A 14,680-nucleotide genomic window follows, 5' to 3' on the forward strand; every position below is an offset into this window, starting at 1 on the left:
CTGTGCACATGTGGTACGTACCCGACGGTGCGATCGCCAGAAGATCGAAAGTCAACGATTCTAGCCGGAACAATCATCCATTTTATCGGACATTCCTTGCTGTACATAGACATACTCGTGTCGATGCTTTATGAAGGAAACGACTCTGCAAAAATTCATGCGACGTTGTAGTGTTATGGGATCGCAAGATGTGCTCAGTTCTCTTCGAAAATGTGCACTTCGGTTTTGGCGGTACAGTTGGTATGGCGTATAGTGCAAACTCAGTACTCGCCACCCGAACATGTTCAAAAGCCTGTGTTTTGCATAAGACTTGAAAAGGCCGATCTCAGTCGATTGGGGGATTTTGCGACGTTATCGTGGGCTGGCGGATTGATCCGGGCTGAATGTACCTCCATCCCCCTTCATGGTGCGCAACTCTCTGGGTCAGCGCGATGGGCCACTGGCGCAGTGGGGCCCACCCAGCCGGCCCCGGCCCCGGCCCCGGCCCCACCCAATGCCCGGCGACGGAATACATGGTTCTCGAGCCGGGGCGCAGGACGAAGTCAAGCAGCACATCACTTCTCTTCAACCCTAGAAAAGCCACTGCAGCATACAGAAAGGTCCAGGTAGCATGGATTTCAACCTAATCCAAACCATCAATATTGCCACTTGATACATCGGGACGTCTTTTTCCCGGAAGCCTGGAAGCCTTTCAGTGCCGTCGCTCTCATACGGGTGGACGTCTTTCAGCCCCTCCTTAATTGCACTACGTCCGAGGTCGAGTATTGCAGGTCGCTCCCAAATTAAAAACCTCTGAATGGACTTTATGGAGACCAGACGCATCCCAATAAGTTGCGACACTCCGGTTCTTCGGAACGGGGACGATGTTCGGCATGTGTCAACGAAGAAGCTATGGCGGGACTCTTCGTCATCATTTAATCTGATATTGAAAGTGAAGACTTACAGGAAGAGAAGGAAAATCTTCCAGTCCGCCTTATAAAGTTGAAACTTGTCCTCGAGGATCGCAACGACGCCCCTAGATGACGAAGCGATCTGTGGAAAAATGTCGCTTGGCAGGGTGGTTCCAAAGAGGTACTCCATCGGTCGGACGTCAAGCTGCTCTCGAACGTCCCCTCAGCAAGGCCAGATCCCGATGGACACGACGAGGAAAACAAAAGAGTCAGCGCATACCAGGAAGGACATGAGCACCATTTGTTATATTGCCGAATGTATTCAGTATCGGATCGAAGTTTTGTTCAGAACCACCTGCGCATGCTGATACGGCAAGACTGCGTTGATTAAGTGAAATTGCATGTTGACGACGAGAATGATACGCCAGAGAGTCTTGATTTGAAGCATGTTCTCATTCCACCCGTAAAAGAATCGTTTGGGCTGTCACTGCGGTCGTCCACTGTGGCATACTTCCATTTGGACATGGGCGTCGTGAAGTCGTGCTTCTATGACGAATTTAAAGTTGGGTCCATATGCTTTTTGTTCGACTGGAAGGGAAGCATAGATGCAGTGCTCCTTTGCCTCCCGCAAAGGAGATATCAAGAATATTTTGAGGGAGTTCAAGATTTATGCCGCTGTCTGCAACGACGCAGCACACCAAGGTCCTATCGCCTGCTAGCACCATCGGCTTTCGTACCAATTCCATTCGTTGCTTTGGCGCAGCAGTCAAGCCTTATTGTTCAATTAAGTCAGTGGCGCTTTTTTAATATTGCTTACCTACATATCAGATGCAGTAGGCATAGACTACGCGGCGACATTGTTGTTGCTCGGGGTCGTAAACAACTGCATTTGCCGCGGTATCCCCGTTTTCTGTCGCACACCTAGCCAACGTAGCAACGCGTAGAAGCGGTACTCGAAGGGCATCATTGGAACACTTGTCAATCAACCAGGAGCTTCACCACCGGCGGAGATCTTTCAACCCATCAAGGATCCAGACCATGTCGGAAGAGTGGCCACAGTCGACGGTTCTTGGTCGGAGGAAGCATAAAATACTGATCAGGATTCCCGGACGCCACTCTAGGGCCCATAGAGCCGAAGAAGATGATACTCCTCTATCTCCAGCAAATATTCAAGCACCAACATCCACTTACAGACCTGCATTCAAAGACATAATATACCTTGATGAGGTGGGAATAGAAAGGAATCATGCAGCCTTTCTAAATATTACCAAGATCTTATCAGACTCATACACGCATATTGCTTCGGCCAGATTCGCAGGTTCGCGGATTAATCCGCAAACTCATTGCATCGTCGAGCTCAAGCAACAAGCTTCTAGCTCAGTAGGCTGCAGCGACTCTCCTCTTCGCTCGTGACACTGCCGGCACGACCGTTTGCTTCTCCCTGCTATACCTTACCCATACTTGCTGACACTGCATCACGGAACCTGCCTCTGACCTCAACCAGCAAACTACCCACTTGCTTGCACGTCCTCCAGCATGAAAGTACAAGCACAAAACTGTGCATGGGACACCAAACTTGACCTTGTCATTGTCAGAATACTGCGAGCCCTGCTTTTCCACAGGATGCATCTCGAGCCTATGAGAGCATTTCCCCGCGTCCAACCGACCCTCATCCGGGATTCAAAGTCCTGCACATCAGTCATAGACGGCTTCAAGAGCCCAAACCGAATCCAATTTTAGGCCGCCAGGACAGCTCGGAGATTGGAGCACTGTAGCACAAGTGCTGGGGTCATCCTGGGTCACCTTTGCTCCAGTGAAGGACCGGGACGTTTGTCGGGGGGCATTCGAGTTGGGGTGAAATCGGCGAGGATGTGTGACATGGAATAACAATCTGGAAATTATAGCAAAATGAGGCAAATAAACTGCCAAACAGCGGAATCATCCGAATAGCTTGATAAGGCTAGCACACGCCAGGTAGGCCCGCAGGCATTTGCCGCCGTATATGAGGTGGATGATTAATATTGGAATGATTACATAGAAAAACCATAATGCGTTTGTTCGTAAATACTTCTCACCGCCGAATTGAATGGTTCTAATGATCAATACATGTCAGACGTCCGAGAAACTTAAACGCCTCAAAGACGTGCGTGAGCTACACTTTATGTGTAGATTCAATAGGACTAATGCTTTCACAAGGTGTGATGCATTGGGGGTCATGATCCAGGCCAACTTCTGGTCATTTTTCTAATCCGTGTTAAACAAGGTTGGCTCTCGCTCAACCAAAAATGCCAGTCTACTAACTTAACGCTGCAGACCGCAACGTTATGATACGAAGTCATGCTCGATAATCCAACAAACGCATAGCGCGAATGGAGTTGTTGAAAGACCATTATCAAGAGTAAAGACCGTTTCCATCCACCAGCTCAGGTGAGCCCCACGCTACCGCGGGAATGATTTTCATGCTCTTCAGCCTTCGCAAGAAGGAGTCTATGGATCGACTGGAAGAGAAACATAGATACAGTGCTACATTGCCTCCCGCATGGATAGAAGATATAACGAGCTTCTTGAGGGAGGACCAAATAATGCCGCTTTCAGGATGAAGCAGTACGTATGGTGCCTGTTCTAAGATTCTGAATCAAAATTGCTTGATAAGAGTTTTGCGTCTCATGCACAATGGCAAGCATTCATAGGCTCAACTACTCTGTACAACATCCAACTGATGGCCCAGGTATCTTCGTGATCCATAGCTTGTTCCCCTCCCTGAAGACAGCTGTACATAATCTCCGCGTATCGTTGACCCATTTGATGAGGAAGTCTTTGCGACGCCACCTTCGGGATGGCTTCCACAGAGTAGTCTTCATGCGGTAATTACTCCACATCCACGATCCTTTTCCATATCCCAATCTCCAGTAGAACCACACCTAGACTGAAAATATCGTGGACCAAGGTGTATCGCACGTAGCTCCGTGAGCCCATCTTGTGATTCAATCGAACCTCGGGGTGATGGTACCAGATCAGGCCGTCCCGTGTTTGTGCATTCGCCAAGGATACATCGTCTTTTGGTCGGGCAAATTGAAACCCGGTGATTGCCGCGAAGTCGCAAATATCGCGCTCACTTGTGGCCCAAAGGTTGACGCAGTTTGAGTTGAAGCCTCTATGGAGCCACCTCGACTTGTGGAATTCGAGGAAAGAGCGGCATAACTGCCGCGCGAGATTGTATCGTTCGTTCAAGGAAATCCGACGGTATTTGCTTGAGCCTAGGATGCTTCGAAGACTGGTGATTGTCTTACCCGCATTCTCTGCCTCAGAGAATATCCCGAATAACTCCTTTTTCGGGTTGAAGACGTATCCCACAGGCTTGAGAGTAAGTAAGCCCTGGGGCATCTGGTTGGAAAGCAGCTGACAGAGAGAATTGATGCGACTGGCTGCGATTTCTCTTTGCTCCGGTGTAAGACTGGCGCAATTAAGCCAGTCAACATGATGGCTGGGGTTTGTGTCCGAAATGAGATGCGGCTTGTACCAGGGGTGAAGCGTTGTAAACCTGGTGTTCTCTAAGTCCATTACTTCTAGTGCCAGCCGAGCCGAGGTGTTTATTTCATCCGTGGTTGCAGTGGCTGCATCACTAAGCGTTCCAAGGGCTCGCCGGTCACCGTTATGACTGGCCATGAAGAACGTTGAATGCCATAGGCTGATGCTAACGAGGTCTTGTCGATTGAGAAGTGAAAGCAGTTCATCGTTCCAGTATTTGAGATTGTGGATAGCTTCCTTTAGCCTCTCTTTTGCGAGATTCCCCAAGGCTTAGACACAGCCAGGACTTCCTTTCGGGTGCTAACATTATATTTCCACCATTCAAAACGCTTCTCATTCAAAAGGCGATGGTTGACATCGGATAGCTCTGCTTTTGGTGGACTTCGAAGTTCGTCTGAGTGTTTGTCGAGCAGTGTACATGGAATATAACTACTCAAAATTGCGTGGGCATCCTCCAGGTTCTGTCGAATTCCTTCGATAAAACGAGCAAGTGGTCGGAAAGACCTTTTGAAGCTCATCAGCACTCGAGCTTGCAAGAGACTCTGTATCTCGAGAGTGAGCGCGGGCCTGGAGGGACCAAATATTGACTTTGACCGTCTCTTGATCCAGCCGCATAGCTAGGGAGGCCATGTCTCTTGGAAAGCTCTTTATATCATGTGAGATGCGAGATATTTTAAATATCTCCTCCACAACAGTAATGAGACCCGATGTCCCTATGCCTAGAGACACAGCCTCCATTTCTAGGAGATCCCTTTCCACAAAGACCCAGATCCTGTGTTCATGTCAGCAAAAAGAGACTCTGAGAATGGATGCAACACGCAGATGAGAAAGGGCTTGGTCCGACTATTGGAGGAACGATATCTGGTATGTTCTAAAAACAACATTTTACACAGCGAAAGTATTCTGAAATACACCGTAAGTCAGGAGGCGGATCACTTTTCAATTGATCGTCTCGCCACACTTCATCATGCATGTGGCAGGTACCTAGGTTGATTTGTGTGCAGAGTGCTTGGGCGAACAGGGCTTCCACGTTGAATGGACACGGAAAGTGGTGTGCTGACTGTATCTAAGGTAGAGCATCTTGGTGTGCTGTATGCACCTTTTATCGGTGTGTTGGAGGTGCTTTGTGGCAGCCTTACTAGGAGATATGCGCAATGAAATGCAGGCTTAGTCGGTCTCATGTGGATCATTTAGCTGCTGTACATTAGGATGACCCTTGTCATACGCATAACATTGGTGACTTGCAATAAAATAATATGTCCTAACTGTAGAAATTTGTAGCCCTCGCATGGGCGCTGAATCTTTCGGACAGCGGCCTTCTGCTACGAAACCATACAGACAACGCCCCCTTCATAGACATCCAGCTGATGTCCAGAGCAATCATGTTCTTGCCGTATAGGTCGGCCGGGAGCTATGTGCCATCATCCATCAGCCGGTACAACCACTCAATCAGCTCGTCAGAGAACTGGTCGGCATCTCGACGGAGTCACCCCAAGATCGCGTCGCCAAGGGGCACCGTTGCATCCGCAAGCCACTGCAGAATCCACAAAACATACGCAGGATTCTTTCGCATAATAGGTGGTCATAAGATACCTGTTTTCAAAACATCATCTCTTCAGATCAATCGGGATGCTGGCCCTCTTGGGAGAACTGACTCTTGAAGACCAGAATATCTCAGTAAAGCCTTTCTTCCTCAAGAGACACGCCAATTTATCGTGGGCCTTTCAGCCGAATATCACAGGAACCATAGAAGCTAGTACAATTATCGCTTCCAAAGTTCTTAACGTCGGCAGCAAGTTCGCAACACCAGATCCAAGCGAACAATTGACGGCCTTTGTCACAGAAGCCTTAACTCTCTCTCATCCTGCCATCCAAAGGTCTCCTTTCTTCCCGGGGATTATTGGGTTTCATGTTGAAGAGTCGCCCAAAAGCTATGCGGAGATACACCAATACCCCGTGTTGCTTCTGAAGATAGGCAGCAGCGGCAATCTCAAGGAATGGTTCAGGGGCATGTGGCGCGCCAAGCTGGTACACCCAAATTGACACATGATTGCTGGTCGAAAATGGCTTCAGTTCACCGACATTCTAAGGTCAAGACTCGTGCTCAGCTGGGAACGAAAGAAGCGTCTAGCTTCCCAGCTTGCTTCTGCTCTTGCTACACTTCATAATGCCGGCATTGTACATGGCGATGTGAAAATGGAAAATCTTCTCTGCTGCGCAGTCTAAGAAGGGGAAATTAACCCACTTTCCAATTACTTCCCACAACTTTGCGAACTTGGAAGCTGCGTGCTTCTCTCCGAAATCCCACATGGCACGACTACGACACTTCCATAGCGCTCCTTTCCGTGGGATACCCCGGAATCAGAGAAACAACTTAGTAGAGAGGGGCTCATAAGGACTGATATTTATTCTTTTGGGCTCCTCTTAGCTAGAATATTCCTCGATGGGAACGATCCATTCAACGAAAACTATCGGGTAGTTTCTGTTGGCGAGTCCAATTATTCAACCTCTCTAATGGAAGATTTACAAGAGCCAAACACCGTAATTGAACACGCTATTGAGCAAATTCTCAACACCAGTCTGACCTTCCCATTTTGTATGAGAACGACCAGGCGCGAGAAAAGTATCTCCAAGACGTTGACACAAAAGGCAAGTCGAAGTGGAATAATTGCGCTTACACCAACGTTCAAGGCTCCATAATTCGCATGCTGATGGAAAGAACACTGAATTCATTTTCGGCGGAACGGTTGGGAGACATGAATGTCATGGCCAAGTTTCTTGAACAGATCGTGGACAGCTATGACGATGATTTGGAGAGGTACGTCCGTCTATCTATCCATGAACGTACACTAAGCATTCGTTGCCCAGACACAGATACTCTGTGTAGAGTGCTCGAAACTGTTGACAGAGAGAGCTTTCAAGACGACAAGATGTTAAGATATGCCGACGAAAAAACAGGAGTCCCGAACGTAAGGGAAACCTTCACTTTGCCCGTTATATTGTGTCAACCAACTCACAAGGTTCTAGCTTCTTGATCCGACATTTAGCCATCTTGTGAAAGATAAGCTGTTTACAAGGGACCTGTTTCTACAGCTAAGACGGATGGCAGATAATGATTCTGCCCAGGCCGCCCTCCAGATTTCATGGTGCCTTCTGCACAGCTGGGGAGTATCCCAAGACGTGGAGCTGTTTCGCCAATACATGATCCAGGCCATCACAAATAGATCGAAAAGTGCCCTAGAGAATTTTCTTCCCCTTCCGAATTAAATACCAAGACCACCTGTAATCAAAACTGACGATGCTAAGGCGAAACAGACTACTCAGCTTGCTTTAGCAGCAATGAGAGACGCATTTTAAGACCTACCCCTAAGTAACAAAATCCCCCCATAACAAAATCGCATCAAAGCGCGACTTTTGCATGCTTCACAACACGCCTCATCTTAGCTAGCCTTACTTTTTAACGCTACTATAACTAAAAAAAATACTTTTAAAAATACTAAGCTATATATTATACCCTTATATACCCCTAAGGACCTTACTACTATAGTTATAGTAGTATAGGGCGGTAAGTACCTTATTAACGCATTATATTAATAAGGAGTGCTATCTCCTACTATCTATTACTATTTAAATAACACTATATTAAAGAGGGAGGTAAAAGAAGCCTAATAACGCTTTATAAAGAAGTAGGAGTTAGCTCTAATATTATAGGTACTCACGTAAAGCTCCCTTAGCTTCACCCCTAGCTATTAATATATCTAAATCTTCGCTAAATATATCCTCTACGCTAGAAGTAATACTTAACCTCTTAAGAGGAAGTAAATAGAAGGTTTTCTAGCTTATAACCTTACTATTAAGATTCTAAAAATAAGAAAGATTAATACTTAATATTAGGATATATTAATTAATAATATAAAGTAGTTTTTTAATATTTTAGCTTTCTTAGTAGTTAAAAGTATTCTAATAAGCCTCTAATAGAATATAGATAAAATAGGAATTATAGAGGGGGTATAAAAAGATAATTTAGTATTAAGCTATTCTAATAAGCCTTTAATCTTTATCTAAAGCTCTAATAAGCATACTTAGACCTCTATTATTAAATATATCTTAGTAGATAATAAGTATCTACTTCTACTTATTATCTTTAAGGGTAAGACTGTTTAGTAGTAATAGTTCCCTAATAAACTTAAAAATTTTAAGGGATAATATTTTATATTATCTTAAAATAGCTAGATATTAAATTTTATAGGTATTAAGTAGCTAAAGAAGGTATTTATCTTATTAACTATAAGGGAGGCTAAAAAGCTTTATTCTAAGCGTCTTCTTATTATAAATAGCTATAGAAGCTATATATTTAATAATTTTATATAGAAATACTTTACTAATAATATTTATTTAGTATACTTACTTATATATTTATTATACTTTATATAACTTCTTAATATAGTAATATTCTTACTTCTTAAGAAAGCTTATAGATATCACCTTAAGGAATAGAATTATACTCTTAATACTATACTAATTAAGAAGTAGAACTTCCTCTAATATTATTTATATATAAGAATAGATATTATATAATCTCATATAATATATATTAGCTTTAAAGTAATAGGTATATAGCTTATAAATATAGCTAAGCTATTAATAAGTTAGTTCTTCTATATACTAACTATAATAGATATTCTATAGGCTTCTATATAGTATAAAATATCTATAGATATAGTATAGACGCTTAGTAATACTATTATTAAAATACTAAAGTTTTTAGCTAATATATAGTATATTATATAGATATTTAATAGTAGGATAAGGTTAAGCTTTAGTGAAGTTAATACTATAGTTTATATACTTTTTATTTATAAGATTAATATATATCTAAACCTTAATAATATAGCTATAATAAGTAACTAGATAATTATTAAGTCCCTTAAGGTATAAGTTAAGAAATATAAGCTAAAAAAATATATTAAAATTAAATTAAACCTAAATAAGAGGTTTATAATAGTTAAAGAGATTTATAAGAAGAAATAGGAGGTATAGAACTATCTAATTAAGTTAGAAATAATATTAGTTAATAGTAAATCTTCTAATAATAAAGAGAGCGTAAAATTATATATTATTATTATAGAATAGTAGAGATATTTAGCGATATATAAAAATATAATTATTGGGGTGAGGGTTAAAATGCATGATTTTGGCGATTTCGTTGTGGGGGGATTTCGTTACTTGGGGGTGGGTCTTACCAACACCCCGATCTGTCTTCAGCAGCGTTTTTCGAAACACACGTCCCTGAAGAATTTACTTCAATTATTCACTGCTCCAGAACGACAAAGGCCGATTGCCAAGGCTTGGGGCCTGTTTTCCGTCCCATTTCTTCAAACAAAACCGGCTTTGCACACCTTCTCGACGCCTGCCGAGTGGGTGACTTTGACGTGGTCGAAAGCGCCGTAAGACACGACACGATATCCAACATTCAAAACGACAATGGTTTGGACCTTGGGACGCTACTACTACAGGCATGCGCATACGGACACGCATACCTCGCGCTATATCTGTTGCAAGAAGGAGCCAATCCGGATGCCCAAGACGAGACTTTTCGCACGCCGGTATTCTTCCTCGGAAGACTTGATGACGACATGGTCGAGAACGTTGGCTGTATGCTGTTAAGTTATGGTGCTTGTATCCAAGCATCAGATGACAAAGGCCAGCAGCCTCTCGCCTTCATACTCAATGTAGAGAACAATTTCCTCCCATCTTCTGTTCATACAGCAGCCAGATTTCTCATCGATAGCGGCGCCAGTATAGAGGGGTAAGAATGTCTTATCCCCATGGTAAACGCCATGCTCTCCGGTGATACGCGACTATAGTCTATTTAAGCTATTCGAAGAGACCATCAGCCCATCGCTTCGTACAACTTGCGACCATACCCGCGACCAAATTGAGGATGCACTTGCAGTCAAGCTCATTGTTCTCTCTCAGATTTTGAAAGAGCAAAAGGCCCTGAAGCCCTCCGCGTAGGGAAGCACGGGGCGTGGATGGATCACACTTCGCACAATTCACCTGTAGTCTCGGGGGCGGCCAGTTATCTTCAATTCTACGAGGTATTTGACACACTGGTTGAAGGGATGCCACAAGAAGCCTCGATCTTGGCCATGGCGCGTTTTCGAGCACACGATCTCATTAAGCGCATTGTTTATGTCGATAATTGGCCCCATGACCTGATGGAACCCATGGTTCGCTTTGGTATTATCGGGGATTTGGACATGGCCAGGCATTATTTACAACTTGGCACCAAATTCGACAACACAGTCGCCGGCGCCAATGACAAAAATCTGTTGCATGTCGCAGCTCAACAGTGCTGGCCTGCTCTTCCGCTTCAGATATTGTATCTCGAACAAGCGGACGTACCAGCAATGGCTAGCCCACTCGCTAGAAGGTCCCGTTTCCCTCCGTTCGACCTCGCAGTGCTGGCGAACGAACAACTATGAACTCGCAACTTTTCTCCATGTGCTAGGAGCTGATAGCACATCCGCTCATATTGTGTTACAATGCAATCCATGGGGCGGATGCAGGCGCGACCATACTGATGACACGTCCATTCACATTGTCTCAGTGTTAGGCCAGAAGTGCACGCTCTTGGGACAAGTTCTCGTTGCGGGAGCGACCAGAAGGAATTCTCGAAGAGCCGCCGTAGAGTACGTTCTTGGACTTGATCCTCCTGCCGTTGTGTTCCCAGACTCAAACATGAATATGTTTCACGTTGTGTGGGAGAGGTGGATAGATACACCGAAGAACAGTAGGTGAAATCGTGGAGCTTGAATACCTGATCTAAATTTTGCACTTGTAGGGATCCAGCCCGAGTCGAAAGACTCTTTTGAAGATGCGAACAAGGTATTTGACGTCCTGTTGGCTCATTTCACTGACCAGAGCCTGCTAAATATCGCGGACTCTCGGTTCAGCTACACAGCGTTACACTTTGCAGCTGTGTCAGGAGATGCTGAAGGTGTCCGCCGTCTTCTTGGGCTTGGGGTTGATGTCGACGCCGCGAGTCATAACGGAAAACATCTCACGACCTGGTACAGATAGATCTTTTTGAGCAGCTTGGTATTGCCTCCGCTTTGGAGTCTGGAGACGTCCGGTCACCAGTCGGCAGGATAGTTGCGAAAGGTCTAGATGCCTGGGTGACGTTTGACGTCCTTTATGCGCTGCAACCTGGAAAGCATATTGATAGGACGGCTATTAAACACGTTCATGACACCGACCATACAGGAACAAAAGAATTCAAGGCAAAGTCTCTCCAAAGAGGTCCACGCAGTAGCATAGCTGACGTGCGTCTCGTCTAGTAAAAATCAGCCTGCCACCACCCTGGTTGTATTGGCGTGTTGAACTTCTTGCTCCAGTCACCACAGGAACTTCAGTATGAGAACAGGTCAGAACTGCCATTCAGCGACAGAAGAACAATTTTGAATGACCACGTGAGCTTCAGCAGATGGGGCCGTTATGTTACGGAGTACACCTTGGTGGAAATCCTGCCACCAGCTGTGAGGAGAGACCTTGGCTCATTCAAAGTTGCTCTCATACCACCCGAGTGGTACAAAGGCGTTTTAGAAACTCATCAATCCGACAGCGACAGATTCATGTTTGAGCGCTTACTGGAGTCGAAGAAAGCCCTTGACAAATTGCCTTACTGATTTCACGGCCAAGTAGGAATACATACTATGGGCTATCCAATATAATGGGAATGAATATGAAACTTTTTTAGCTTTTCTCCTGGAGCAAGAGTGCCGTCGACGAGATGATCATCCCACTGGGTTGGACATCGATCTAATCCTGGACGCCCCAGCACAGACCCAACTAAGAAGAGGCAGATCCTTGTGTTATCGAACTTGACCTCAAGCAGCGTAATCGCGATCACTCGCTGGTCCTTGACCGCCGAGATTGGGTTCGCCAGGTTGAGATTCTCCTCGTTGCACTGAATGACTTTCGTCCAGAGGATCCGAAGGAGTGATCGTTGTTGGTTTTGCAGACTGGCGCCGGTGCGAATCGTTGACCCGCTTCTGCATTCACCGAGTGTGTCTGGAAATCAGGGTCAAGATCTACAGCTGCCATCTTTGCGATGCGGTCACTCACTATCGCCTCTATAAGTAACGCCACTCTACGCCGCCTCCATTGACGCGGTTGCGTTGTATTGCGCCCGCACCATATTTAAGAAGCGTTTTCCTTGTCTTGGTTCTCAATCTATTCCAGTCGATTCTGCGAGACCACACCACAAGAGCAACATTTATCCACCGAGCCTCAGCGCTTGATCAACCTAATGGCCTGAAGGCCTCATCAAAGAAGATTACGAAAGGCTGATGCGGCTACTCCACACAGGCTTGCAGCCCATCGACTTCCAGGCTACGCACTCCTTGTCCTTTCAATCACTTTATACCCATCACGTCGCTTCGCTTCTGCCAGCCATCGATGGCGTCTTCCAGAAGAAGCAACTGAAGAAAACCACAGCCTGATCTTCCAACTCAAGGTTTCCGAATACCCATTGAATACTGAAGTTTGGAGGATAAGCGTGCTGGCCACTGCATCGGCTTCAAGGCAGAAAACGAGACCTTGTGGGCAAGAGGGCTTCGGCGGGCATGATGATAATGGAGTTACCACGGCTCAGACAGGGTCTTTGAAATCATTTATAAACAGAAGGGTTTCACAGGAGATTTCTTTGACTACTTGACCTTGCTGACGGACTTGGAATACCCTGCTCCCCCAGTTGATCTATTCTGAGGTCTCCCATCCGCAGGAGATGTGAAACCTTTGAAGCCGTGCTTTCTGAGTCAAAGACCGGAATGGACGTTCATCCCGTGGTTTCATACGAGATTTCAGCGTGAGCCAGAAGTCCGTTTTGCGCCATTCAAAATGATGCGTGCGATATGTCTACTTCTTGGCATTATGCAGATACTCTGGCGGATTCCACTCGATGTTCCTCGATGTGCTTTCTCCCCAGTCACATCACCCGTTGTTCCGGCAGCATTTACCAAGGTAGACAAACGAAAGCACACGTAACCGAGGCATCTAGACTGTCGTCTGGTTTGAATCCAGTCCAATGCCAATTCCAAAGATGGACACGCAGAAGCCCTTCAAGATGATTGTCTCAGAAGAAAATTCAATGTGCAGCATGTCATGTTACTTCGTCGGCAAGTACATTGCGCTGATGTATTTCACGTTAGACCGGTTATCAACAGGAAGAGAAATAAAAGAAACCTGCAGGAATATAGTGATTTCGAACTCAGAAAGGCCTGAAGGCTTCGAATTGTATAAACGACAAAAAGAACGTGCGTAAGACTTCTAACTTGGATAACAAAAAGCAGAGCAAAGGCACCCGTATCTCTCTAAGCAGCATCATCTTCCCGGATAAGGATGTTTCTGGTAGCCCGACTAGTGACGTTGGCGGCAGCCTTGAAGCTCTGAATCATAGCCACGTAGAGAGAATCTTTGCTGACCTTGCCCTTGGGAACGGGAAGAGCCAGAACCGCCTCAGCCATTTTGCCCCAGGCCTCGACAAGCTGGATGTCATCATCGTCATTATCGCCCTTTTCCTGTTCAGCATCGGATGTGAAGATGTCCGAGGCGACCTGCTTGCCCTTGCCCTTGCTCTTGCGCTTCCCCAAGTCACGGCTGCTGTTGGCGCCAGCCTCATCATTGTCGACAAAGGAGGCTCCAAACCCTTGGTCATAATCCTCGTCCAGGCCACGGGGATCTTCGGGCTGCTCCTGCTCTTCCTCTTCCTCTTCTTCTTCCTCTTCATCCTCGTCATCATCGACCGAGACTGCGAGGCGGGCGCGCTTGGAGACCGGTGGCTTGTAGGCGAGGTCCTCCCGGGGACGCTTGCGGCGCATGACGGGACTGAACACGGTACGGGGTGGGGCAGCGAGAGGCGAAGAGTCTCTGGCCAACCCCGAAAGTGCATCTCTGGCAGGGCCGAGAGACGGGGGCTGCATAGGCGTGCCGTGTTCGGAGACGGGCGCGAGCGGGAGGCCCTGAGCTGCGGGTACTGGCGTGGCGGCGCGGGAGCTCAGAGCGGGCGTCGATCGTCGGCTGGCGCGGCCGGGTTCTTCACCAGGGCGTAGGACTGTGACTTTGGTTAGTCAACGGGGAATGGAGACTTGTACTTATGATTTGACTTGTTATTTGTGCCATATTTATGTTTTGAGGTTGAGTACGGCTGAAGTGAAAACGTTTGGGCCTGGGATGATATCGAATAATGGGATATTCGA

Source organism: Colletotrichum siamense, assembly GCF_013390195.1.
Source record: "Colletotrichum siamense strain Cg363 chromosome Unknown KSG_Cg363_contig11, whole genome shotgun sequence".
Classification (NCBI taxonomy): domain Eukaryota; kingdom Fungi; phylum Ascomycota; class Sordariomycetes; order Glomerellales; family Glomerellaceae; genus Colletotrichum; species Colletotrichum siamense.